The following is a 27,906-nucleotide window of genomic DNA, read 5'->3' as shown; positions in this document are numbered from 1 at the left end:
GTTTATTTACATTCATTTGAATGAATGCCAAATTAGCCATACTTTTCAACTTTTTAGAACAGAAGAAAGTAAGCAGAACACCACAAAACTGGTTGCTGTTTCACCTGTGCTTCTGGGAGCTGTCCTGATGGCTTGAGAAAGACTGGGCGGCCCCAACGTTCAACTTTCTGTTCTGTCACATGATACCCGGTCCAGAAAGGAACGCCTCCCTGATGTCTGCTGACTGTGAGTTCTTACCTTTAAACCTGGGAAGCAATAGTTCTGCCCTTTTCACGTCCCTTCTTCAAAACGTCTAAAAGTGGGCGGTTGGGACCTTGCAAACCATCCAGTCTCTAAGAACCCCCTTTTCGGGGTGTACCGCATTTTTCCTTACTACTAACTCGCTATTAAAGTTGATTTATTAAACTCCTCATTTTATGGTTTTCGTCCATTTGCAGTATGTCCTCCCTGAGCAACAGTAAATTAAGGGTTTGATGGTAAATAGCACACATTTGCATAAATATGCCTACCTAGAAATGATTTGTGATCTGAAATAATCTACTTTGAAGTTCTTTGCAAATTGTATTTCTTTCGCCACTCATTTAATAAATATTTAATGAGGGCCCACTCTGAACTAGGCATTCTGCTCTGATCTGAAAATGCTGTGAAATCAAAATGTTCCCTGTCCTCAGGGAGCTTGCTGGGAGAGGGGAGAGAGAACCACAGATGCTAATCAGTCAGATTAATCAATCACTAAACTCCAGACAAAGATCAATGATTATAAAGGAGAAGTTCCCCGAGTTTTTACACTGGATGTTATCTGGACTTTGGTGGGGTGGGGGTGTCAGCCAGAAAGGCCTCCGTAAGAAACAGCTTCTTAGGAAAGGACAAGGCCTTGACACAACATTGTAAAATGATTATAAATCAATAAAAAATGTTAAATAAATAAATAAAATAAAATACTGTTAGAATAAAAAAAAAAAAAAACCCTAGCCCTAACCCTGAACCTAAGTCTTATGGTGAACCTAGACCTAACCCTAAACCGAGCCCTAACACTGTACCTACCCATGACACTGAACCTAGACTTAAACCTGCACCTAGCCCTAACCCTGAACCTAGCCATAACCCTGAACTTGGCCCTAAACCTGAACCTAGCCATAACGCTTCACCCAGCCCTAAACATTCAACTAGCCATAACCCTGAACCTAGACATAAGCTTGAACCTATCTCTAACCCTAAATATAGCTCTAAACCTGAACCTAGTCCTAACCCTGCACCTAGCCCTAACCCTCAAAAAAAAAAAAAAAAAAAAAAAAGAAAGAAAGAAAGGCCAAGGCCAAGAGAAAGGATGTGTTCTGGGCAGAGAAAACTTCATGGGGACCAGTTCCCGGGGCGGGAAGACCCTTCATGTGTCATCTCTCATGCTTGGGGCAAAGCCTGGATCATTTCTGTCTTCACAGTTGGGAACCTCTTGTTCATAAGCTTTAAGTAGAGTCGAGCTATGCCTCACTGTTATTCAGTTTTAAACCAAATCTGGTTCCCTGCAGGGTCTCTAACAGGTTGTGTGAATAGAGTTACCTCCATAGACCTGCTCAGTCTTTGCTTGGAGACCAGGAGAGTTCCAGCACTGTTTCCTGTCCTCTCCACCTCCACTCGCCTAACTTAGAGCGGAGTCTGCATTTCCTTTCAACTCTGAGTTGGCAGCTGGCCGACAAAAGGCTTCTTCAAGCCAGATGCTTGAAGCAGGAGAAAAGGCAATGTGAGGTGCTTTGTGTCTTTCGTTCAAATTAGGCACAAAAGGAAATAGAAATCTTTCTCCCATGCTTGAAGCTAGAAACAAAAGGTTGGGTACGTTCAGGCCTTGAGGAAAGAATATCTACATTTCTATTTGGCCTTTTAGCTTTTCCAAGTACGTCCGCGTGCACTGTTTTGTTTTCTCCTTATTGCATTCCTGTGAGATGGGTTGAAGTTATTATTATCCATTTTTCCAGGTGAAGAGAGGTTGACACATTGGAATCACAGGGTAAACTGGTGGTGGTGCTGAAACTGGGATCCAAGGCTTGTGATGGGAAGCGCCTCACTGCCTCACCGACTTGGGCTGGGCCAAAGGGACCCTGGGGGCAATGCTCTTGTGTTCCCTCTGACCACTTCAGATGCACTGAGAGGCCAGTTATAAGGAAAATACAGCTGGATTCTGTTCTAGGCTCCATTCTTTACATGTGAACGGAGCTCTCCAGTGCTCATCAGTTGGCTAAAGGTCCGTGCTTGGGAAAGTAAGGATAAACTGGGTTCTGAAACACAAAATGAATATATGATATTACTTATCGGTGACCTAACTTCTATATGTAAGTTTTCTTTATAACAAGTTTTCAGTTAATTTCTCATGGCAAACTCTCTTTTTTGAATTGCTGGAGATATAAAAATCAAACCATAAATATTATGAGATATTTGAGTGAGGCCAAGAAGATCTGAAATTAGAATTCCAGTTATATCAGCTGAATGAATTTCTTTCTCACTCCTACTTTTTAGATGGTCAGATTGGTGAAGTTAGAATAGATCTGTCAGTAGGCTGATGTACCAGCCAAATGCTCACATGGGCAGAAAAATCACATAGCATGAAATTACAATGAAATCACTTCATAAAGATGGAATAATTTCATAAGGTGAAACATTTTTACACTCCATTATTTTAACTTGAAACTAGTAATACACTCTTTGCCTTCCTTTCATTACAAGGGAAAATTAGTTGTTAATACCACCATCTGAATATTCTCCGTAGATTAGGGTGGAGCATGAGGTGCCTGTTCTTGTTCAGAGTCCTGCCCATGTCCTTACATTTACAGGGCAGCAGGACTGGTAGCACTGACCCTGAGCTGGCCATTACCCCCACCTGGGCAGGGCTGTGGACTGTCTACCCAGCACCCTGCTTCTAATATTAAATGGCATAGGAGAACTGTCTTCCAAGATACTTGCCTTAAAAGATTGTGAATATAGCCAAATACCCAAAATTTCCCTTGACAATTTTCATTGTAGATTTATCCAACTATGAATTTTAAAAGAGCTTTGGGAGTATAATGTTAATTTCCTTTTCATCTTTATTCTCCACTCCTTTCCTTCCTGAACCCTTTGCTTCAATAAATGACTGCCTGAGACAGCTGCCAAGCCCCCTGCTTTAGAGATGTTGTCCCTTCCCTTTTGCTGTACCCTCCCCCTAAGAATTATTTTTTCCCATCTCTATAGGTCAAAACCATATAACATGCACCTCCTCTCCAATGTCACCTCTCCAAAATTTATACCACCCACCCCGAAGTCCACCCTCCCCAGCTAGAAGTCATCTCTTTCTCTCTTCTCAGAATCCCCTTAATAGCATCTCTTATATGTGGCAATTCTCATTTTCTTCTTCTTCTTCTTCTTTTTTTTAATTTTCTGGGGGTAGGTAATTAGGTTTATTTATTTTAATGGAGGTACTGGGAATTGATCCATGGCCTCTTGCATGCTAAGCATGTGCTCTGCCTCTGGGCTGTACCCACCCCCACTGGCAATTTCTTGTTTTCTACCTCATATTTCAGGTGGTTGTATACATAACTTAGTCCTGGGGTTTCTAGAAATCTATTCATGGCCGTAGGCTTTGTGTCTGCTCCGCTGTGGAGCAGCAGTTTTGCATCTCTCTGTGTCCTGGCACCATTCTGACTAGTGCTTTGGGAAGCTCACCTGAGGGGTTCCTCTGCTCACACTTTACCTTCCCCCAACTGCTACATTGTTTGAATGGAACTCCTGCCTGCTTGCCTGAGCTCTAGTAGAAATCCACGAGGCAAAGTTCTCGAATGTTCCTGTCAGCATGCCATCTTTCTATAGTCCTCATTTGCTGTTAGGTCACTCTTCTTAGCCTCTGCAGCAAGGTTTATCCAGCTGACCATGAGTCACAGGACCCACTCTGTTCATCATCCCCTGGGACAGGCATCACTATACACATGGAGGCCTCAGCTGGGACAAAATGGGCAGAGTTGGGAGCACATCTATGAAGAGCTTACAGAACTCTAGAATGCCATGGCCACATCTTTCAGGAATCTCTGCCCTGGCAACTTGAACATCATAGGCGCTGAATACATTCTTATGGAATTAATATACCTAAGTGTATGACTATATTTTCAACATGTATCCCTCTCAAGTAACAATACCATTGTTTAGGTACCTGCAGAATGAAATGTTTTACTTATATATTCTTTCAAGCACAAGGAGGATTGCCCCCTGGTTACAGTGACCAGGGATTTAGAGAATAAGCCTTTATTTACCTGTGTGATTTGACTCCTGAAGCCCATTTGCTCCAGCTACTGGAGGATACAATTTTCATATTTCAACTATTAATACCTCAGCCAGCCTTGGACGCTTTTGGTTTCAGATTGGTTCTTCAACCATTACAGCTCTTCCCTGTATCATGAGAGGGCTGGTCCCTAGAGGGTGCGTCTCCCTGTCTGGGGATTCTGGCAGAGTTCAGCCCGTGGGAGGTCGGAGTGGGGATGAGGAGAAGCCATGGTGGGGGCTTGGGCAGCTCTTGCATGGCTCCCACAGGTCTGTGGTGGGTAACCCCAGCCCCTGGGCTCCCAGGGTTGCCAATCTCCAGGCTGCCCCACCAGCTCCTGGGGGTGGGGTAGGGGGTTGGTCTTGGCTCTTCTGTGTAACCATTCTCTTGTATTTAATTTAATTCCCCCTGTTTGAAGTGCTCAGAGTGATTTGTTTTTCCGGTTGCACCTTGACTGATACAGTGCCCCTGAACCATCTTCTCCAGCCCCAAAGATACAAAGATGACAAATTACATAGATTCCTCTGATAAATTACAGGATTCCTGTGATTCTATAGATTGAAGGGAATAGTGTTTCCCCACTCTGTCACCTAAGACTGGAACCCATCCACATGGAGAAGATGGCCTCAATTACAAGTGACAGTAGACAGTGTTGGTACTGCTCTGTGACCTTGGGCACATGATCTCTGGGTCTGCATTTTCTCATCTGCAAAATAGAGGGTATAATATTACCTACCTTATGGAACTGTTGTGAGGATTTAATGAATGAACACATATAAAGTGCTTAGAACACTGCTTGGCACACAGAGAGCTCTATATAAGTGTTAACTATTATTATTGAACTAAACGAGTTCATTATCTTTTCTTGCCTGTTGGTTCAGTTCTGAAAATGGTGAAGTACAAAGCTAATTTGTTTTAGGGTTATCATAACTTTATTAGATTTGTAACATGTCTTCCTGACTCAGCCAAAGACAAATGGAACCCATTAACTTTGTAGAATTTAATATTTGGCCTGAGCTTTATCACTGGCAATGCCATAAGAATTAGCCACATAAATTTGTTACTGCATTTGGAAAATGGTTGGAAGCATTATGTCTCTTATGAAATTCTCTCTTTTGAATGATTTCTTTTAGTATTCAATCCAAAACAAAGCCTTGTTTTCCTTATGAACCTGTCAAAGCTTTCTTCTTTTTCATCATGGTAATTATGTAAATGGCCATGAGTCCCTTTTTGCTTTGGCTGCTGGAGAGCTCAGAACTAAATTTAAAGTTTAGTTATAATATTTGTGCTAGGTTCCCCCCCCCACCATATTTATGTTTCTGCTTTAATATAGCCTTGGTTTTCTAACACAATTTATTTTTTGTTTGATTCCATTCATATTTTGCCATTTGTATTCATGCTATGAGTTATAGTAAATTCTCTGTGGAGTAAGGTTTGACATAAATAAGTAACACTAAATTTATTCTGCAGGGGTTTTGGCACGTGTTGTGAGTTTTCCATCAATATGCTATTCTGCGTCACCAAATTCGTTTTAGAAATTAATCTCTAGGTAAAAAGTTATACTCATAGGTAACTGTATGTCTCAACATGGCCTATTTTGGGATGTAAAAAAGTGGTTTGGTTGCATGCCTCAGTTACTTTTATTTCAGAATCAGTTATAAGGGACTTTGCTCAAGTCTTACAGAGCATAAATTCTATGGGATGTTCTTGTTATTTGGAAAAAAGATTTTGTGGTCAAGTAAGTTTGGGAAATGCCCAGTTACAGAAAATGTGACTCACGGCTTCAGAGTTTTCCAAGCCTTTAATTTGTTAAGGTATATTGTGATTCTCTAAGAGACAAACACTGAAGGGAGCCTTTTCCCGAGCTGTACGACCAAGAAGCTCCCTCTGCAATCCTCTGCTGCTATTTTTTTTTCTTAATTCATATTTTGAGGAGTGAGGGGTCTCTAGGATAGGCTAATTTCCATAGACTAGGTTTTCCCTACACAATTTAGATTTTTAAATGCCACTTTTTAAATAGGTCCACTAGAAAATAGGGCTGCTCACCATCAATTAAGAGCATTCCTTAGAATCAGTAATCTGGAAGATTTCTTAATTAAAAAAAAATTCATTTTATTGTAATAATGAAAGCATATTCTTTGGAAGTAAATGTACATTTTAGTGCTAGGCTCTCGCTGTTTTTACTTAAAGTCTACTAGTCTGGATAGAAATATAAAATCAATGACCATGTCACTAATGTGACATTTAAGCTGTTCAATATCTTGGAGGCATAATTTAGTTTTAGACAGAGTCAGATTAAAAATGAGTCTAAGAATAGAATTATAGGGATCAAGCTGTGAATATAAGAATTTTTTAAATGACATGCTTGGGAAATAAAAGTAATTACTTTTGAGCACTTTTCCATATATAAATCTCAAACATGAGGCATAATTTTATTAAGATTGACAAGGCTAATCTATAATTAAAGGAGTTCGGAAAGATTTAACACTGATTTACTTTTTCTTAAAGCTCAACAAAATGACTACTGTTAAGTGGAACCATCCAATAATACAGCATTCTGGCGGCCTGTCTTTGGGTCCAGGGAGTACAGTGGTGCCAGCTCCAGAATTCTAGACTCCTCTGTTTATGTGGACATTTATTTCCAGAGAGTCCCTTTTCCAGCATGATTTCCCTACCATGATCAGAATCAAAACAGGTAAGAGAAACAAAACAGCATTTGTTTCATGCTGAACATCTGCAAAATGCTTACACGTATATCATCTTGTTTATTTTAACAAGATGGACCAGGAAAATATGGTAGGGACAATTATGCTAGATGATTAGGAATTAAAGCCACGAAATCAGACAGACCTGGATTTAAATCTGACTCTACCACTAGCTCTGGAACCTTGGGCAAGTCACCTAATCACTCTAAGCTTCAGGTTCCTCCTCTATAAAATGGGAGTAATAATAGAATCTAATTTATAAGGTTATATGAAGAATAAATGAGTTAATCCAAAGTGCTTAGTGCATAGTAAATGCACATTAAATACATTATTTAGATAATGTAGAAGAAAGTGAGATTCAAGAAGTGTGACTTGTTCAAGTCTACAGAAAAAGGCAGAGCTAGGATTTGAACTCTGGTCTTGTTATTCCTAGTAGGGAAAACATAAGAGCCCTGCGCGTGGGGATGGCTGCCTGCCTGGTGAGCTCCCTGCTCCCTAACAAGGTGCTAGCACATGACCTATCATAGCAACAGTAGAGAGGGAGGCGGGAGGCGGGAGGGGAGGTTTGAAAGTGCATGAGTTTTAGAATTAGGCAGATATGAGTTCAAATCCAAGTGTTGCTACTGGAGTTGCCCAATTAGCTCAGTGAAATTGTGATTATGGTACCTCTTTTCAGGATCATGGTAAGAATTCAGTGTGATGATGTGTGTAAAGTGGTATATGATAGACTCTCAATAGATGTTGGTCATTGCTGAGAAATGACATGGGGTTGGGGGTCGGGGGTCTCTGTATCAATCTGGACTGAATGGCCTCAGTCCTCACCCAATGGGGTGGAGACATAAACTCGTATTTTATCCCCTCTACTCAGATATAAAGAAAGAGATAGAAAGGCTTCTCATCCCATTATTTTTTTAACGACATTGTTTATAAACTTTATCTGCATAATCCAAAATAAAATATTAAAGCTCCTTAATAGGCTCTTAGAAGTAACATTTTGGCAGGCTCTTCAGAGCATGTTTACTGCATCTTGGGTTTGTAGTTACAGTAAGTCAATATATACTTCTAGATGTAATTTAAAGTTTACACTTAAATATTAGATGTTTAAAAGAACACTGGAGAATGGAATATTAAATAATGCCTCACTGATGTTTGATATTAACCACTGTCGATTGGGAGTAATATAAGCATTTAGGCGTTACAAAAATGATATCTTGGATTCCATGATCCCGGCAAGGAGCAGAAGCAGGAGGTGCTCTCTGGGGGGGTGGGGACGGCTCTACCAAGGAGGGGAAATGTAAGCTGAAGTTTGAAGGAAGAGCGGGGACAGGAAAAGAGACACTGAGAACTGTGGATTGTTATAATGTAAAGTGTGTATAACAGTTCTTAGAGTCTAAAGATTTAGCATAAATGCAAACATAGTGGATTAAATGTTTGTGTTACCCACCAATCCATGTGTTGAAATCCCAACCTCCAGTGTGAGGATATTTGGAGACAAAGCCTTTAGGAGGTAATCAGGTCATGAGGGTGGAGCCCCCATGAATGAGATTAGTGCCCTTTAAAAAGGGACCTCAGAGAGCTCCCTTGCCCTCCTGCTATGGGGGTGATAAAATGAGATCTGCAGCCCTGAAGGGGGCCTTCACCAGAGCCCGACCATGCTGGCACCCTGATCTTGGACTTCCCAGACTCTAGACCTGTGAGAAATAAATTTCTCTTGCTTATAAGGCACTCAGACTATGGCCCTTTGTTATAGCAACCCAAAGTGACAAAGACAACTAGGGCCTGAGAATACATATAACTATAAAATTGGTAGGTAATTCAATTTTTCCCCAGGTCTATGGAAATAACCATATTTCCCTTCCTCTTGCCTCTCCTCCCCACCTCCAACCGTAGTATAAGAGTAAGGCATCCAAATTCCTTCAACACTGTGGCAGATTTTATTTTCCAAAGATAAGTGCATATATATATATTCCATTTCACATGCTCTTACAATGTGACATTAACATACCTCTATCAGGATCTGGGGTACATGGTCCCTCCCCTTGAACTGACAGAATACAGCAGAGGAAGCTCTGGACGACTTCCAGGGCTGTGTCATAAAAGGTAATATGGCTTCTGCCTGGCTCGAACTCTTGCTACACTCGCCCTTGAAACTGTGCTGTAAGGAAGCTCAGGCCTCACAGAGAAGGGTCACGTAGATGCTCGAGCTGATAGTCCCAGCACGTTCCCCATAAACAGCCAGCATCAGACACCAGACATGTGAATGAATGAGCCTGGTGATGATCCTGGCTCCCCACATTACAGTTTTCCAGCCGAGGCCCTGGACATCAAAGAGCAGAGCCCGGCCAGCCTTGTGTGCCCCCTTTGAATTCCTGACCCACAGAAACTATAGAATATGAGAAATGCTTATTGTTGTCCTAAGCCTCTAACTTTAGGGTGATTTACTACACAGGTGTAGTAGTCAGAGCAAATGTCTCTCCCCAGTTGTTTCTGTGAATCCTTGGGGGTGTTTCAATTGTGTCTCATGACACATCTTCACAGGATTGTTTCCTGGGCAATGGCTGCTTCTTAAGAAGCCGTGCAAAGCCCAGTACCTTACTACTGCCGCTACTGTTAGGGCCCTAGATTTGGGAACTCAGGCTTCTTTCACCTTAGGCTCCTTCATCATCACTTTATCTGCTGATTTGCCTAAAACCAGTTGGGGTGTGGGGAAGAGCTGGAGGATCCCTTGTGGGTGGTTCTTGTGGGCCAGCCCTGGAAGTACTGTACATTCCATTGACTGGAACTCAGTCACATGGCTATGTCTTCCTGCAGGAGAGGCTGGGAGGTGCACTCCTGCTGTGGACACTGGATTGACAGAAGGAAATGGGTTCAGTGATCAGCTAGCCGGTATCTGAGACCAGAACAAAGGCCAGATCGAAGAAGTAGCTTTTGAATAACAAAACCCTGGGGCCAGAAAGGATTCTTAAAGTCATGTAGACCATCCCCCTTATTTGGAACTTAGTTCCATTACAAATCAAAGCAAACAAGCTTCATGACACTGTGGGAGACCCAAAGTGGAACCCAATCCTGCTGTGGCTCTGCGTCTGCCCGGAAGGAGGGCACAGTGTAGGGTGGAGGAAGAGGAGGGGGCAGGTGTATATATGGTCAAATGTAAAGCAGATGGATGCTTGCTAGAAGACACGGAACGTTTCAGAGTGGTTTGGCTTGAGTAGTAGTAGTCTATGGGAGCGTAAAGGTGGTACTGTAAAGCTAGGAGCAGTTAATAAACATGAGCTTTAGACACATGGTTCTTAAAGTGTGGTTCCTGGACCAGCAGCATCAGGCTCACTTGGGAACTTGTTAGAATTGCAAATTCTCAGGCCCCTTCCCAGATCTACTGACTGAGCCTATCAACATGTGTGTGTGGGAGGGTATAGCTCAAGTGGTAGAGTGCATGCTTAGCACGCATGAGGTCCTGGATTCAATCCCCAGTACCTCCATTAAAAAAAATAACAAGTAGACCTAGTTACCTCTGCCCTGCAGATAAAAACAAACAAACAAAACCCCCTGTGTTTTATCAAGCTCTCCATGCGATTCTAATAGATTTTTGTTTTAGATTTGTTTGCAAGGGAGACGGTATAGCTCAACTGATAGAGTACATGCTTGGCATGTACGAGGTCCTGGGTTCAATCCCCAGCACCTCCATTAAGTACATAAATAAACAAATAAACTGAATTACCTCTCCCTCAAAAAGAATCATGAATGTAGATTTGTTCTCAAATCTAAGTCTAAATCTAAGTTTGCAAACCACTGTTTTAGAGCAGATCAGCTCTGCAGACTTTCTTTTTTTGACGTTCAGATTTGTAAAACATCCTAGACTATGACTATTTACCCATTTTTCCCATGTTTATTCCACTGTTATAAGAATATTTCATAATCAAGTATTACTAGTGTCTGAAACCTAAAGAAATTGTGTAAGTTGTATGGGTGTATTTTCAACAGTTTTCCAAACTGTTATTTATTATTAGTACGATATTCTTTGGGGCCATGAAAGCATTTTCAATCTAAAGATGAGTACTTAATTGCATGGTTGGTCCTTGATGGCGGTTGTACACTTTCATTTTGGAACTGGAGTTCCTCTGGCTGGGAAAAAAGAGCGAGTTCACAGTTTATTTAGAAAGTAAAAATAAAAGTTTTACATTTTCTTTAAGTTTTCATTTTTCATTTTTGACAGTGTTAGACAGGAAGCAGCCAATCAGAACTCTGGAGCTATTCGGCACTAATTATCCTTCATCTGCTAATTTCTAAGCAGGAAAAATATGATTGAAATGAGTTTCCGCACAGCTGTTGATTAGGCTTAATGGCAAAGTAATCATCATAAAGCTAATAATCAGAGCAGAGCTAACATTTGGAAAGTTATTGTTGAGTAACCAGGCGGCTATAAAAGCCAAAAATGACATCCAACTAACTAGAAAACTACACCCCCACACACATACTTTTTTTTTTGTCTGCAATTCAACATCAATTAAAGAGAGAAAACTAAGGTCAGTTAATTACATCAATTTTGAGGTCAACTTTCAACAGCCCCAAGCTCCATGATAAACAAACCACAATATTGAAAGCTTGTTTTTTGAAAAATCAATAAAAAAACAGCCATCATACTAGGAAAAGCTGCAACACATTTAACAACATGTCAATAAATTCTAAACAAGCCTTGTGCTTTGATTAGCTCAAACCCCGTTACCTGCCCTCCCTGCCCTCTACTGTGCATTCCCATTCCACTCAGGCAAGTGTGCCTGTGGCTTGGTAATGCTGCCATTGGACAGCTACTACAGACCTCTGCCGAGCAGTTCTTTGTAATTGTACAGCTCCCGCTGGAAAACAGAGATTAATGAGCTCACAAATGGGACAGCACGTAATTTCAGATCTTGGGGATGATAACAGAGATGTTTAGGATGCTTGGTAGCAGAATCACTTTCTTTCTTATATTCGTCATCCAGAGGTCTAAGGTCAGTGGCATAAATGGAAAATTGGGCAAAGGTGAAGGTACTCCAGAGTAAGAGCAAACGGGGTTCTTGGCTTGTCTTTCATTGTGATCCTGATTGAAGACCATTGGACAAGATCTGTTAGGATTTTAACCGCAGTCCATTAGAAATCATTGGAGAGCTAAGGGTGAAAAAAGATAAATGTATGTACTAAGGAGGGCTGGTTAGATGCCCAGTGGTAGAGGAAATTGTGACACACGGTCTTTATGTTTACAGTTACAACATCCTTTGTTTTCTTTCTACTTTCACTTCTTACTTTCTTTTTCTTTTTATGATTTAAATTCCTTAGAATTCTCTCCCATTATGCTGGGTGGAAGCACTGGATTTCCTCTACCAAGTGAACTAAGATATTTCCTGTTATGTCAAGTCACCTGGGCAAATTTTTCAACATAACCACCCCTACACTCCAACATCCTTCATTTAATTTTTCCTGTAAAAATAAATACGCACTTTCAAAAGCCACTGAGCCCCCAATACTCTGGCCAGCCACTGCTTTGAGGCCATCCAGATGCTCTAACACGTGATTTTATGTTTTCATGGAAGAAGGCTGAACATGGATTGCAAAGTTTTCTATCCCCTTTCCCATCATAAGAACATAACAACTCATTAATCTTAATTCCTCAATAGATATTCCAAAAAATTCCTTCTCATGTGGGTAAAATTCCATAATATTAAAGTCAGTGCTTTGCAGAGGCATGCACCACAAGACTTTACGTCCAAGGAAACTCCAAATTTCTAGTGCTATGAGTGTTGGTCACTTTGAAGGGACGAGGCATGGTCAATTTTGAAACTTGCATTGAGATGTAGAAGCTCTGACTGTGGGGAGTTGGAGGGTGAAGACTCCACTGGGAGGAGCATAAACAAAGGTGACAAGATGATGGGCACTACAGTGGGCATTGAATTAGCAGGAGGCAGGCAGGGGGTTTTCTTGAATGATATTGGTCAATGTTTCCCCTCAGTTCTGCACACAAGCTGTGGGCCTCATAGCCTTCCCTCTGGGCTACATTCGAAGCCAAGAATTGTGGTTCTCCAGGACCAGATGGATGTTCAGGCCCCTCTGCATTCTTAGTTCCAGAATGATAGTGCCCAATTACTCCTTAGCCCCCCTTTGGAGTTGGTCTACTTCCCTGGCTGGTGTGGGATTCCCAGCAGTGACTCAAGAAGTATTCCTAGAGAATTTTATGGGATCTAAACTAGGGGAAAACCTCACCCCACATTCCCCCCTAGTTTATTCCCAGCCTCCTGTACTCCCACTCCTATATTTCAGGGTATCTCTATTAATGTCATTGTGTAGAGTGGGTGGACTGAGGTTGACTAAGATAAAGTTACAATAATCTTGGGATACTAAGATTATTGTTTCTACTGTGTCTCATAGAAGCACTGGAAGTTTTGCCAAAGGATGTCCAGAGGCCTCAGAACTCATCTTTGCTTCTCTCAGTCACCATATTTCAGGATCTGAGTGGGGCCTTATTTAGACTTTGCTGAATTTCCCAAATTTCACCTGCTGTAGCCCAAATTAGACTCCCTGCCTCTCCTTCCCTTGCCATCACCAGGATAAGGGTAGGAGCTGGTGATGCTGAGATATGAGGAGCAGTTGCAGGAGCTTACTTTGACTTAGTGTGGGACAGTAACTCCATGCCCATTCTCTGTGGGAGTTAGTATTAGACAATTAAGACAGTTGAATAGATTGATCAGATCTCACAACCCAGGCTGAGGAGGCCAAACTCAGTCATCATGTTGGTCATCAAAAGCCTGCCAGCAGATCATGAACAAGGTGGGCCTGTGGAAGAGAAAGGGAAAAGAGGAAGAGAGTCGTGGTGGGTTTATACCAGCTCTCCTTCCTCAGACTTCCATAACCTGACCTCTACTAGTCTCAGCTGAGGACCTCCCGTCCTACTTTATTAGGAAAATAGAAGCCAGGCTTACAAGTCTCCTGACAGAGGGCCTGTCTTAGCTCCTGTGTCAATGGAGGACGTGTCCCTTCTCTTAGAGGTCAACGTAACCGCTTTCACCTTCTCAAGGACCTCAGCCCTTTGTTTCTCCTCTGTCTCTTCTGAATCTTCAGTGTCTCCCTCTTTACTAGATGACTGCCACCAGCAGACAGACAGACATATCCTGAAAAACAAAGTCACCTGCCTTGAACCCGAAGTCTCTCCTGCTGCTTCCCCGTGTCTCTTTCTGAACACCAGAGTGAGCATGCGAAAGGCAGTAGGGTGACCTGGAGGAGGTAGTAAGAGAAGGAGCCAGAACCTAGTGCCTGGAACAGGTTAGATTTCTCACCACACAGGAACGGGGGGTGATGGTGGGGACCTGAGACAAGAGTGAGCAGGTTGTGAGGACGAATGTTGGTTCCTTTAGTGAGCACCTCCTCTCTGCCAGATCCTCTGCTAGTGCTGGTGACATAAGGATGGCTAACACTCAGACTCTTTGCCGTGAGTGTGGAAGTTGGCTATAGAAAGGATATCTAGAGAGGTGAGGATGCCAAGACAGCAAGAGACACTGATGGCCCCCCTCCACACCCCAGCCACATAGCCTCTCGGGCCAGTCATGAATGACTGCTAGGATCATGGCCTCTGAGGTCACATTTCTTCAGAAGTTCCTGAGATTTATGGAGCCCCTGCTCTGCACAGCTGTTTTTAGCTTCCTACCCTTGTACCCTTGAGCACACCAGGCCTTTTCCCTCGCAGCTTTGGTGAGGCTGACGGGGGTCAGGATGGTAGTGAAGTGTTGGTACAGTTTTCCGAGAGCCTTCCAATAACCTTAATCAAGTAGCTCGTCTCCAGATGGTTCTGTCAAAGTGTAGGCCCTCTGGGGAGCCTCCCACAGCAGTAAAAACACACGGCTCCTCCTGGTTTGAGTAAAAGTGGTTTAGGCACAACGGCCATTTTTAAACTAAGGAAATTGTCTCTCGCTCTGGGTCCATGCTGTAGGACTGGGGAAACCTTGAGAAGGTGAAGCGTGTCTTGTTACCACCTTTCACACTCTGTATCATTTAAGGATGGTGTTACGTTGCACACAAGAGGAAATGTGACTGACAGTGACTGAAATAAGTAAGGGGAGTATTTATTTCAAGCATCAAGGAGTCCCAGGATAGGCAGCAGGGCAGGTATCACAGGTCATGAAGACCCCCGAAATCCAGGCACCTTCCTGCTCTGCTACCTTTACTTTAGCATTTGGCTTTCATCCACTTGATTACAACATGGCTGCTGCAGCTCCAGGCATGCCACCTATATCACAAGCAGGAAGAAAAAAAGAAATACAGGCAAGAGGCTAGAGGGCATGTCAGCCAGGTCAATCTCCTTGAAAAAGCTTTCCTGGATTCTCCACCCAGTGAATACTACTCACATCTCATTGATCAGAACTGGGTCACATGGGCCTCTTAGCTGCAAAGAATTCTGGGGAGGAGAGCATTCTACCTTTCTAGCGTTTTTATGAGAAGACAAGGCATTGAGCGTGAATGACTTTTGGGTGGCTAACAGTGTCTGCTGCACACCTCATGTAACTTACCCCCTGAAACACGGGTTCTCAGCCTGGATGTGCACTAGTATCACCAGGGAGCTAATCAAATTAAAGCCTAGGCTATCCTCAGACCAATTAAATTAGAATCTCTTGGGGGGACCCAATGTCAGTAATTGTAACAGCTCCTCAGGGGATTCCCACGTGCAGCCAAGGTCTGGAACCACGGCTACATCTCTGCCTTTACTACTTGAGAGGCTGCCGGGAGCGCTCATTTTGGCCTGATTCTCATTAGAAACAAGTGATAGATGGTAAAATGTTAGCGACGGGCAGGACCCTAGTGATCACAGAACAAGATTTTCTCTAGGTCAAATACATAGTCCATTAAGAGTTAGGGGTGGGATCAGTAGAACCTCCAACCCCCACCCCTGCAGTGAGCAGTGGCCCCGATCAAGTTTCCCATTGCATCCAGTCCAGTGCAGTGTGAACTTCATGGTGGTTTGGGAGAATTTAACGATCCATTTAGCACTGAAGGTTGAGGAGAACAGGTAACCTTGGGCTGCAGCTGTCTCTCCTCCACTCCAGTAATGATGCTCAGCCTGAAATCCAATTTGGGATGAGTGTGTAATTTCAATGTTTATTTAATCCAGAGCCACTTCTCAGTAAATAGGATGCTTAAAGGCTTGAATTACTAAAGCTTTCTCTATCCAAGCCTCCCTTGCTAATCTGCTCCCAGCACTATTCACTGGGTGTGCAACTGCCAAAAAGCCCAGTGGTAAATGCCCCTTATTCATCTGGAGGTTCTGTCTTCTGCCAAACAGCTGGTCCGTCTGAACCCCTGGTGGTGTTGATTAACATGGGGTTTTCCAGACTGTTAGCATTGGAGACAGCCTTACAGACCAACTAGGCAAGCTGAAGCTTAGAGCTGTGGATGAACTTGCCCAAGGTCACCCAATTAGTTGCAGGTGGGGACATTAGCATCAGCCTTTAGGCTTAATTGGTTAGATGTTTTTATATAGCAGAAACCTAATAAATGTGACCAAAGATACATTGGTACCTAATTATTGCCCTCCAACTTCTCAGCATAAATCTTTAAATAATTCAGGACCCCAGAACAAACCCATCTTGCAGAAATAACTCAGCCAGTGGAGGAAAACGCAAATGCATCTTTCTAGATGCATCTCCTGAATCGGCTGCCGGCACTGCTCAGTGACGCTGGACACCCTTGCCTGCGTGTGGCACATGCCTGGTCTGTGTAGGTTCTCTCTACATGTCTGCTAGTCTGAATTGATCCCTGCAAGCCCTTCACTTTGCTACCCATTATTTAGGACGCCTCTATAGAACCACATTATTACCAGCTATTACAGTTAGAGCAAAGCAACAAGAAATCAACTATCTTTGGGATTTATGTGAAAAAGACTTGTAGTAGCTGGAAGTCATACATAGACTGAGGAGTGTTTTACGGTAATGTGCTCTCAAGTTCAATTTCTTAAGTTCTCTAGGTGACGCAAAACGATTGATTCTGAAAACGAATGATGAAGAAATAAATTGATTCCTTTGAAGTAAGCGGACCATTAATTCTTGACCTTAAAATCTCTAAAATGTTTTAAAAGGAGTTGACTTAGTAGTTACTGCATTTTGTGGAATTAACTCTTTTTTCTTCTTTTGTTCATATATTATCTTACTGGGGCTTCTCCACAAGCTTCATAGTTTCTAGAAAAATAGGATGGAGTTGGCTATATGCCAGAATGTTGCTTAATGCCTTACTTTAAATACACATGTGGTCAATGGTTGAGGGCGTCCTAAGTGGGAGGAATTAAATCCATGGAAAAGCTCAAAGCTGCCTTTGAGGCCACCTTAGAAAATGGCTGGTTGTTCTGGCTGCCATTCTGAGTTGATCTCATCAGTGAGGCTGATTCTGTCCTCAGCAGTCCCCAGGGCAGCCCCATCCCACCCACCATGGCACCGGCTTCTCCTGGCTGCTGCTATAGAAACGCTGGTCTTTGGGCCCAAACTTTGTTCACTTGTCCACTCATTTATGAGATCCTTTAGCCCATGTTGAATAGCAGCCGTAAAAGTGACCTACGTTTGTGGAGGTCAGCAAGCGCCATGCCATGCAGAGCCCGGAGGACAGAGAAACGGCCCGAGACTTAGAAAAACGGCTGGAGCCTCAGGTGCACTGCTTACGAACACATTGAACCTGAACAAAGCTTGTCCCCTGGCCTCTGGTGCCCCACGTGTGAACTCTGGATGCCTCCTAACCCTCCTGTCTCCCTCAGAGCGCAGCGGAGGACCACACGGGATGCGCCGGCTTTAGGTACTGGGCATGAAGTAACTGTGCAGTGAGGAGCAGGGACAAGCTCCCTTGAGCTTTCCAGGGGCTGTTGCTGCGGAATGCTTAATAGTCGTAGGGCGTGTCTTGTCGGGCTTACATGGGGAATTGCTTTCCAGGCAACGCAAGGCCACCCCCCACCTCCACTCCCAGATAGGCTTTGAAGCCCAGCTCATGTCCTGTGTGCCCTGGGAGAGACCAGAGGATGCAGACACAGGAAGAAAATGTGAGGTGATAAGATGGCTGCGTCCCAGGTCTCAGCTGAGTCCCTGGGACACGCCCTGCCAAGTGCGGTTCCTTGGCTTCACACAGGAAAGAATTTAAGAGCAAGCCACAGTTGACTAAAGGTAAATTTATTCAGAGAGAGATACATAATCCATAGGCAGAGTGCAGGCTGTTTCAGAAGGCAAGAGAAAGGCCATAAGGTATGGGGGGTGGGTGCTCAGTTTAAAGTAAACGTAGTTACACACTTCATAGACTCCGTCTCACACATGGCCATGAGGTGTGGGGGTGGTTAGCTTTTATGGGCTCGGTAACTTCATATGCTAACAAGTAGCAGGATTATTCCGACTACTTTGGGGAAGGGGCAGGGATTCCCAGGAACTAGGCCATCACTCACCCTTTGACCTTTTATGGTCAGCCTTAAAACTGTCCTGGCACCTGTGGGAGGGCCATTTAGCAGCTGTTGTATTTCAATGAGCGTATATTGAAGTTCAAGGTCTACTGGGAGTTGAATCTTCCACCATCTTGGTGCTGACTGCTGTGTCATTCTTTTAATGGCTGTGCCCTGCCCCCTTCCCTCCTGTCTCAATGCCAGCAGGCCACAGAGCTGGCACTGGCTGGCCAAAGTGGCTCGTCTGCCACTGGGAGGAGTGTAAGGGAAGACCCAACCCTCTGCAATACGTTCCCTGGCCAGGAGTTGGAGCAACGACTGAGACTCAGCCCCTGGGGCGCTGAATCAAGATGTCGACAGCCTGCTCAGTGCCAGGGCAGCAGGTGCCCCTGAATGCTGACTGGGGCCAGCACTGGGTCTGCTCACCCAGCCCTCCCAGCTAAGGATGCGGCTCAGTAAGGGCAACCAGGGTCTGACAGTAGATGCACACATCATTTGATAGGTGGTTGTCTGTGCTTTGCCTTGTGAGATGTCTATTATCAGTATAGACTGTGAGCTCATTTCTAAAAGGATTCTTTTGCCATCTCTAAAAGGTCTCAATTTAAAGAATCCCTTGAGGATTGTGTAACCGTAATGATTTCAATCAGAATGATAGCTATTCTTTGTTGAGCACTTACTGTATGCCAGGACCACATAGGGAGGTTGTGAGCACTTTATTCTCACAACCACCATGTGAGGGAGGCGCTCATTGTCATCCCGTTTTACAGATGAGGAAACAGAACCTTAGAAATACTGAGTAACTTCCTCAAGGTCATACATCTGGGATTTGCCCAGGTTTGTTTGACTCAAAAGTGACAGTCACAGTGCTATAAAAACATCATCATCATTGTCGTTGTCATCCTAATAGATTTTTAGCAGAGTTTGCACATGTTAAGTTATTTAATCTTCACAATAACCCTGTGAGATAGCAATTATTGTTAGCCCCATTTTGCAGAGGAGGAAACTAGGGTACGGACACGTTTGATAACTTAAGTCTCATTGCTCAGAGCGAGAGAGTTTTTAAAATAAACATCTGTCACCCAGAGGGGTCAGCTGGGTGAGATGAAGCCTCTTATCCAAGGTCAAGCGACTGTAGGTGGCAAAGTGGGGACTAAACCTGAGGTTTATCTGCCTCTAGACTTGAGTCACCTCGACGAGGAACCCTCAGTCCACATTCCAGTGCCAGAGTAGGCACATCTGGCTGGGGGTGCAAGGGTCATTTACCTGGGCCCCTTCCTGCCTGGATGAGCTGCGTGTGGCTTCAGCACTTTGGGGAACCCAAGATTCCGTGATCTTCGCCCAGGCCCTCCTTGTGGTGGGAGCTCTGAGTATCACGGAAGGACAGATGATGGGAGGAGAGAGGACAGCCCGGAAGCTGAATGATCCACAAACTGTATAATTAGATTTTGACTAAGTCAGAATTGATGCTCCTTGAGAACCACCTGGCAAGGGCCTCCTGCTGGTTACAATACCAGAACTGGAGCTGGAGCCAAAGGGAAAGTGGCTGATTTTAACTCAATTCCAGTGCTTGGGCAAAACCATCTTTTAAAAGATATATATTTTCCAAAGGGAAGAGACAGACCTAGCATTTTTCCCTCCATCAAATTTGAACAATTTAGATAGCAGAACTGATGATTTTGGTCCATTACTACTAGGAACAATAATGATGTTCCACTTTGCCTTATGGCAACAGTCAGAATGAAAGGCATGGGGGTGGAGAGAGACCATCTGTTCATGTCCTTAATGCCATAGGCTTAAATTAGCATATACGGTGTGTCAGCCCCTGAGTTAGGCAGTGAAAACCCGTGTCCACATGGGGCTTATATCCCAGTGGCAGAGTAGACATCAACTAAGCATTACACAGTAACTTTCAAAATTTCTAGAGTCATAAATGCTAGAAGAAACACATGAGCCTCTGAGGGAGACCTTACATAGAATGGGACCAGGAAGGACACTCTGTTGAGATGAAGGAATAAAGGGAATTAGCAAGAGGTGAGAGGTGGGTGAGGGTGCCAGTAGGCTGGGGCATGTCTGCAGACTCTTAGAGACAAGAACTTGGGGTGTTGAGGGCAGAGAGAAAGCCAATGTGGCCAAAATGAAAGGAGGAGGGAGACAAGGGCCTGGAGGTGGTAAGAGCCATGGAAGGCAGGTTGAAAGTTTTGAATGTAAGTCTTAATGGTAAAACCAGAAGTGCAGAGATGTGTTATGGGCAGGATCGACCACTTACAAAGGCAAAGTAGGTGAGATATGGGGAAACTGGGATGTCTCCATCGCTCCTTCCTCAACTCCTCCTCCTGGTGTCAGATACTCCACCAGTCATCAGCATTGATTCACCCCCGCCCACACACAATTCCCTGTTCAAATTCAGAAAATACTCCAGTACTCCTGGGAGTGGGGAGGGCTGCCAGTACCGAAGCGAGTGTGGCTGCGACTGAGGGATTGGAGAGCAGGCCGTACGGTGCTGGAGAAAGCGGGGTGGTGCTGGTGTGTGAGTGCAGAGGGGCGGCTGGAACAGTAAGGGGAGACAGGGCAGGGACAGGGACGGGGCTCCGGCCCACTGTACCTTCCCGGGCAGCGCTTGACTGACAGCTGCACTAATTGTGGGTTGCACTGCTGATACATTATCCATACGGCTGAATTGATAATGTTTTGTTTTGGCAGCTAAATGTTTTATGACTAAAGACTCCCAAGGTGAAGGCAACCAATTAGGAAACATGATGAAGAATCTCTGGAAGCACATTCTACTGCTCTCTTGGTGGGCACGGATGTGCGTGGGTCCCCTGTCTCTGCCAGAACCCCCTCTCAGCACTGCATGAAGCCCCCTCCCCGCCCCGTCTCACTCCAGCTCTGACTTGCCTCTCCCTGGGCGTCTTCCAGTGGAACTTCTCTCCCCTCTAACCTGTCAAAGCCCCAAGCTCTGCCCTAAAACCATCGCCAGCCCTGTCTAAAAGGCTTGATTTGCAACAAACCCTTTTTAACCCCTAATTCATACACTCCTCTGTTAGTGTCTGAAAGCTGACTGTGGCCTTAAAGTCTCATTCGTCCATTCACTCATTTATTCTAACAAATAGCATTCATTAAATGCCCCTGTGCCTGCTGACATTAAACCCACACTATTGATTTCACTCCTGGGTATTTACTCAAGAGAACTGAGTGTCATGTGTTTACAAAAACACATTATGAGAATGTGTATAGCAGCTTTCTTCATAATTGGCCCAAGTTGGAAACAAACTCAAATGGCCATGGAGGAGAAGGGACACACAAATTATAGCACATTCACACAGTGGAATATGATTCAACAAGTAAAAGGAACAAACCACTGGTACGTGCGACAAGATGGATGAAACTCAAATTCATGATGTTCAGCAAAACAAGTCGGACACCAAGGATGACATACAGCATGTTTCTATGTCCTATAAGTTCAAAAACAGGTGAAGCACACTGTGGTGTTAAAAGTTAGAAAGCTGGTTACCTCTGGGGGAGGAGGTTATTGGCTGGGGAGGGGCATGGGGGCTGATGCAATTTTAAAAAATCTTGACCTCGGTAGTGGTTACATGGGTGTATACATATGTAAAAGTCCATCAAGATGTGCATGTAGGTTCTGTACATTTACAGTAGATAATTTTGCCTCAGCTTTGTAAGACTGTTGGCTAGCAGGGCTCTGCGGCTGAGCTGAGCCCAGCTATTCCAGGCTAAGGTGGCCGAGGAGAGTCAGTGGCGGGGCTGGGGATCTGGAGCACCCTTCCTGGACGGTCCTAAGGGAAATGCGCAGTCCTTGAGCGGCAGTGCTAACTCAGGGGCTCAGGATACTCATTGGAAAGAGAAAAAGGTGTTGAAACAAAAAGAAGTGTCTGATGGTCACTGCTGAGGGCCTGCAAGGAAAACTGATCCAGTGTGCAATGGAGTTGGGGCCGGGAGGGCTCCAAGGCAGGCAGGAACCTCAATTCATCAGCAGTCAGTGACACAGGAGCCGGGAGGACATTCACATCCAAGGCCAGGCCAGAAGGCAGCGGTCTTACCAGGAAGGTGACACGTGGAGGACCAAAGAGAGAGCAAAAAGCAACTCCTTTTTATTTTTGAAGGTGTACAGGCATTATTTCATGTTAGGTCTCAGAGCTGTGACATAGGATATATTAGTCCCACTTTCCGAACAGGAAGCTGAGAACTAAGAGATGTCACATGATGTGCTGAAGGCCGCCAGCTGGCAAGTGCAGGCTTCAGCCCAGGGCTGTGAGACCCAGAACTTGCACCCCGCTGCCAGTTAAGTGTGGAACTGGTTCAGTGATTGGTTATCCTACCCGTGTGGATGGATACGTGAAATGACTTTACTCTTCCAGTATCTGTCCCCATCTATGCTCTGCTGCCGGGTCAAGGACTCCCTTAATGTCATCTCAGTCCAACTCTATGAATCTGCATCATTGCAGTTATGGAAATAACGCGACCCAGCTATTAAAACTCAGTCCTGTTCATTTAAAAACTCTACCTACCTTTTTATTTCATTTGAATAAAACCCAAACTTTATAAGAAAATATTTTGGGGACTGCTTTTCATAACTTCAGTTTTTAACCAGGAGTCCCTAAGGAATGGTAACAAACCAGCATCCACTCTCCTCCTCTTCTAGGGTGGGGCTCATCCTCACGAATACTGCCCTCCCTCCAAAGGCAACCTCCGCCTCCTCACTCGCAGTCTTCCTCTGCTGTCTCCAGGATGAAAGCCCCAAAGCCAGTTCAGCCACTGGGGTGTCTCCTGCCTAGAAAGGGGCCTTCTTTGAACTAAGTCCTGGAGAATTTAGTAATTTTCTTATCAACAGTGCCTCTACCTGAGGGGTTATCTCTGAACTATTAGGTAACCTCCGGGGGCAGGAAAATATTTCAGTCCTAACTCTCACCAGCTCTTAGTCAAAGTTTCCTGTTGAAAGCCCCCTGCGTGGGAGCCTACGCTCCTATCTGAGGAAAGTAAAGTGGTTTGCTTCCTCTTAATATGCTGTTCGTCATGGTGCGTTGCCTAGGAAAGATCAACTCTCCAGGAGGTATATCCTGGCAGAAACAGCCCTCTCCAGCCCTCAACATCTCAGATTCCAACAATGGCTGGTGAATGAACCCTACATCTCCAGACAGATTACTGAAAGCACCAAGGATGCATCATTATCCTGTGGAAAGACTGCTTCCTTCTAGTGCATGGCCAATTCGTTGAGGTGCTTTAGAGTGTCAGTAATAAGAACTGTCTTGTCTTCTAAGTATGCTGTGCTCACAGAGGGGAAGACTTCCATGGACTACTTGTTGCAGTGCCATTAAGCTCTATCTCAAGGATAAAGCCATCCTAGGATCCAGGGAAATTTTCTAATTTTGTGACTCCCTAATCAAAAGGGGAAAAAGCCCTCAAGACATTATTTTGAATGTCTCTAGTGGGCTGGCAAGTGACTGAATCTCTTGGTTCCCTTTTGAGTGTGGTGGTCAGGAGGGGGCCATCCATGAGGGTCCACCGACCTGGGACTAGAGCAGAGAATATTTCCCTCTGAATTGTGGAATTGCCAGAACTACGAACATGAAGTTGAGCCAGAGAAGAGATGAGGTCACAGCCACCACGTGGGGGCTCTAGAGAAGAGGGGAGAACTATGCATAGAAGTTGGGACTGAGCCAGGCATCTGGGAGACAAAGAGGAATGAGTTTGGGAGGAAATAGAGAAGAGGTCCAGAGCTGTGCTGTTCAACGTGGTGGCCACTCGCCATGTGTGGCTATTTAAATTTAAAATAAAATTAAAAATTTAGTTCCTCAGTTATACTAGCCACCTTGTAAGTGCTAATGGGGCACAGATTTTAGAATGTTTCCAACACAGGAAGTTCTACTGGGCAGCGCTGACTCTAGAACAACTATATAACAGGCAGCTTGTTTCGTGAACCAGCGTTAGCATAATGGGGGGAGAGGGGAGGAAGGTGGGGAGATGGTGGGCTGAGTACAGAGGGCCAAGAGTGGATTTGACTTTCCAAAATTAGCCAGAGTCATTTGAAGTCAAGTCATACAATGGCTCTGGTGTCCTCATGCTCAGCACATTTGTGCTGAATTAATGAGTAAGCAGGCTGGGCAGCACCGTTTGGTGGGGGCAGAGGGTGGGGAAGAAGACAGAAGGCATCTACAAAATAGAAGAGCTAAATTTTCTTGTGTTAGCAGCTCATTAACTAAATGAAAGACGTTCTAAAAGAGGAACTTCAGAGATGTTCTGAGTAGTGTCAGCAAGACCAGAATAAGCAGAAAGCCTCTCAAGGTAACTGCTTTGAAAGGGACCACATTCAACTAGCTCATCGAGGGACCGTGATTAGGACCCCTAGCCACTCCCGGCTCGTTTCCTCGGCTGTAAAACAAAGACTCAAGCCCCAAGACCAGCTCTTTCTGTGTGTCCGCAAGTTGGGTATTTAAACTCTATTATTATCTTTATTAAAAGAGCTTTCTTGTCCTATCTCAGAGTTGCCATGAGAGCTGAAAATAATCAGGGAGAGCAAATGGGCTTCATCTCATCAGCCAGGTTTGACTAAATGATAGTACACGCTTGGAAAGCTCTGCGGGGAAGAGTTTTGAGGCTTTATCCAAGCTTGTTTGATTAGCAGCGTCTGCACTTGGATGGAGTGGTAGAATGCAAGCCAGTGTAACCGAACAAGACCCTGTGGGGCCTTCCCAGGATGTCTAGACCCCTCCCCCATATCCTCTGCTGTAGCTTCTCTCTGAAGTACTCAGATAATAGTAGCTCCTGCATATCTGCTGAGTTTTTCAGACGCTAAAAATCACCACCAAATGGTAGAAATTAACTACTTGATGGTCATGAGCACGTAACCCCCAGAACTTCTGGCACCCAAGGATTGATCACCATCAACCAACCAGAGAATTGTGCACCGCTGGTCATGTACCCTGGGACGCCCCTCCCTCTGCTGACCTTTACAAATACTCAGCTGAACCCCTTCAGAAGTTCAGGAGTTTTCTGGACATGAGCCACCAGTTCTCCTTGCTTGGCATTGCAGTAAACCTTTCTCTGCTCTAAACTCCGACGTTTTGGTTTGTTTGGCCACACTGTGTGTCTGGCACATGAAGCTGCCCTCTGTAACACCGACTCCTGCCATCCCAGATTTATGGACTACCTAGCCCAACACCCACTCTAAGTACTTTCTTCCCTGCCCAGGTCCACTCTAAATACTGGAAAGTCTAAACATTTGCTTTCCTACACTTCCTTGCAGGTAAGGGTGGCCTGTAACACAGTTCCTGTTTAGATATGTGTTTGCAGCGATGGCAGCCATTTTGTGACCAGGAGACAGCGTAAGAGAATCACTCGATGCTGCCTTTGACCTTGTGGAGCTGCTATACCAGTGCCAGGAGCTGCCTATCTCCAGACATCTTGTCAGGGGAGAAAAATGCCCCATATTCAGTTCAGGTCTTGAAGCTTGGGATTTCTGTTACTTCCAGCTACTTGTCTAATCTACCCCAGACCACACATCCGCCTTTCTAGGGGCAAACACAAATTGTCTTTGCTAAGCTTTCAGTACTCTTCTTTCTCATGCAACTTCCTACCATTGAGGGGTGTTCCCCTGTCCTTCTGGATTTGGAAATTATGACACTCTGCTTGCTGAGGCCCTAGAGAATTCCTCCTTCATCCACAGTACTCTGTGACTATTAAAAGCCTGAGTGATGGAAAAAACACGAACCAGAATGTCAGGAGGTGCAAATTCCAGCCCCAGCCCTGCCAGCACACACTGTGTGTACTCAGGCAAGTCACTCGGCCACTCGGGACGTCAACTGCACATCTGAGAAATGAAGAGCTGGGTTAGAATATCTCCAAGGTCTCTTTTAGCTATAACTCCTGCGGATGCTGATGGAAATGGGTGCAAACACATCTTTTCCCTCTTGGTTTCAAGTTGATCTCTGAGTATCTGGTGTATTTTGATATTAATAAACTCCAATAACTACACGTTGTCAGAATCCATTCTTGTTGGTGAAGTGTAACTCTTTCTTCATGCAGAGGCAATAGTTTTTTGGCAAGAAATACCCAAAGAGTCAGGATGAGACAATCCTTGGATCAGACACAGAGCTCCATCTCAGAACCACTATTCTGACACATCTGTTTGCTTCTGTCCTGCCCTTTGCCTGCCTTGCATTTGATTTTTAAGCCATCCTCCAACGTGGTTGTGTTGTTTGTTTTATGAGGGGGAGGTAATTAGATTTCTTCACTGATTTCCGCTTAGAAGAGGTACTGGGGATTGAACCCAGGACCTCCTGGGTGCTGAGCATGTTCTCCACCACTTGAGCTCCAGCCTCCAGCTTGGATTTGGGAAGCTCACCCATGTTTTGGATTTCTGCATGCCTGGTTTGTCCTGCTCCCTTCCACCCCCTACCTCCTTCCCCATTCTTTCTTTTGTTTGTTTCTGATAACCCTCCCCCTCCTCCCCGCCCTTCCCTTGGTGCCCAGCACTCCTCATCCTGGAATCCACAGGGTGAGCTGGCTCTAACCACAGGCCCCAGGGGTGGATGGAAACCATGCTGTTGCCCCTATATTGAGGCTGAGCTCCCTCAGCTTCCCGCGAACCTCAGCGTCAGGAGTTCCTGTCCCCTCCTTGTTTAAGCGCAAGCACTGGCGTGCCAGTCATGTCAGCTTTCTCCCACCCAGGTTCCCAGGGGTGGCTAGTCCCGTGCCATCTGATCCATTCAGTAGCTGCCTTGTCAACATGCACCAGCCAAGGAAAGTCCTTTCTAAGTGTGCTTCCTGTGGACTTTGAAACTCAAGTTCTGTTAGGAACGCCAATGATCCCAGCAATATGATCATATTCTACAGCAACCTCCTCTCAGGCTCACGCAGGGCCTCAGGCCGCAGGCTTCCACCTCGGAGGTGTGTGGGGGTGCTCCTCTCCTGACATTTAAACGCGTCCGCTGTTGCCCGGCATGTTTCGGTTTGCCTATTTGCTACTAGCCAAGGAAGAAAGCTGAGCTTAGGAAATCATAGACAAACAGGGGTAATGCATGATCCAATTTGTCCTGACAAAATTCACTTAGGGGATCATAAGTCTACGTGGCAGTCAAAGGACGGCAGACTTTGAGTGGGACGTTTCCCATCTTCCCGGGGCATGTACAGGAGACCTTGCTTCAGAATCGGGTTTGTAGCCTCTGCTCTGGTCCCGTGGGCTTCAGCTCATACTCAGCCTTGGCTTTCAGACAGTTGTGCCTGACTTCTAGCACTTGACTTCCCTTTAAACTGTGAATTAACCCTTGGGTTTCTGATCTCCTCTGTTACCTTTAATAAGAGCATGCTCTTTTATGTGTGTGTACTTTGATCTCTCTCATTTTGTGGCTCTGATCATTTATATTTTCATACTGTTGCCAGGTTTAAGTCTTTTTTTTTTTTTTTTTTTTTTTTTGATATTGAGGGGAGGTAATTAAGTTTCTTTCTTTCTTTTTTAATGGAGGTACTGGGAATAGAACCCA

At 44.7% G+C, this 27,906-nt stretch overlaps 1 long non-coding RNA gene across 1 annotated transcript; it reads left to right on the top strand.

The window, feature by feature from the left end:
- Positions 1–61: 61 nt before the first annotated feature.
- Positions 62–26,379, top strand: LOC135322660 (uncharacterized). The gene is made up of 3 exons (XR_010383369.1): positions 62–225; positions 6,788–6,974; positions 25,671–26,379. It is a non-coding gene; the product is annotated as an uncharacterized LOC135322660 (long non-coding RNA).
- The last annotated feature ends 1,527 nt before the right edge of the window (positions 26,380–27,906 follow it).

This window comes from Camelus dromedarius, chromosome 2 (assembly GCF_036321535.1).
Source record: "Camelus dromedarius isolate mCamDro1 chromosome 2, mCamDro1.pat, whole genome shotgun sequence".
NCBI classification, from domain to species: Eukaryota; Metazoa; Chordata; class Mammalia; order Artiodactyla; family Camelidae; genus Camelus; species Camelus dromedarius.
Note: the sequence above shows the minus strand (reverse complement) of the source record. Positions and strands in the feature narration are given on the sequence as shown.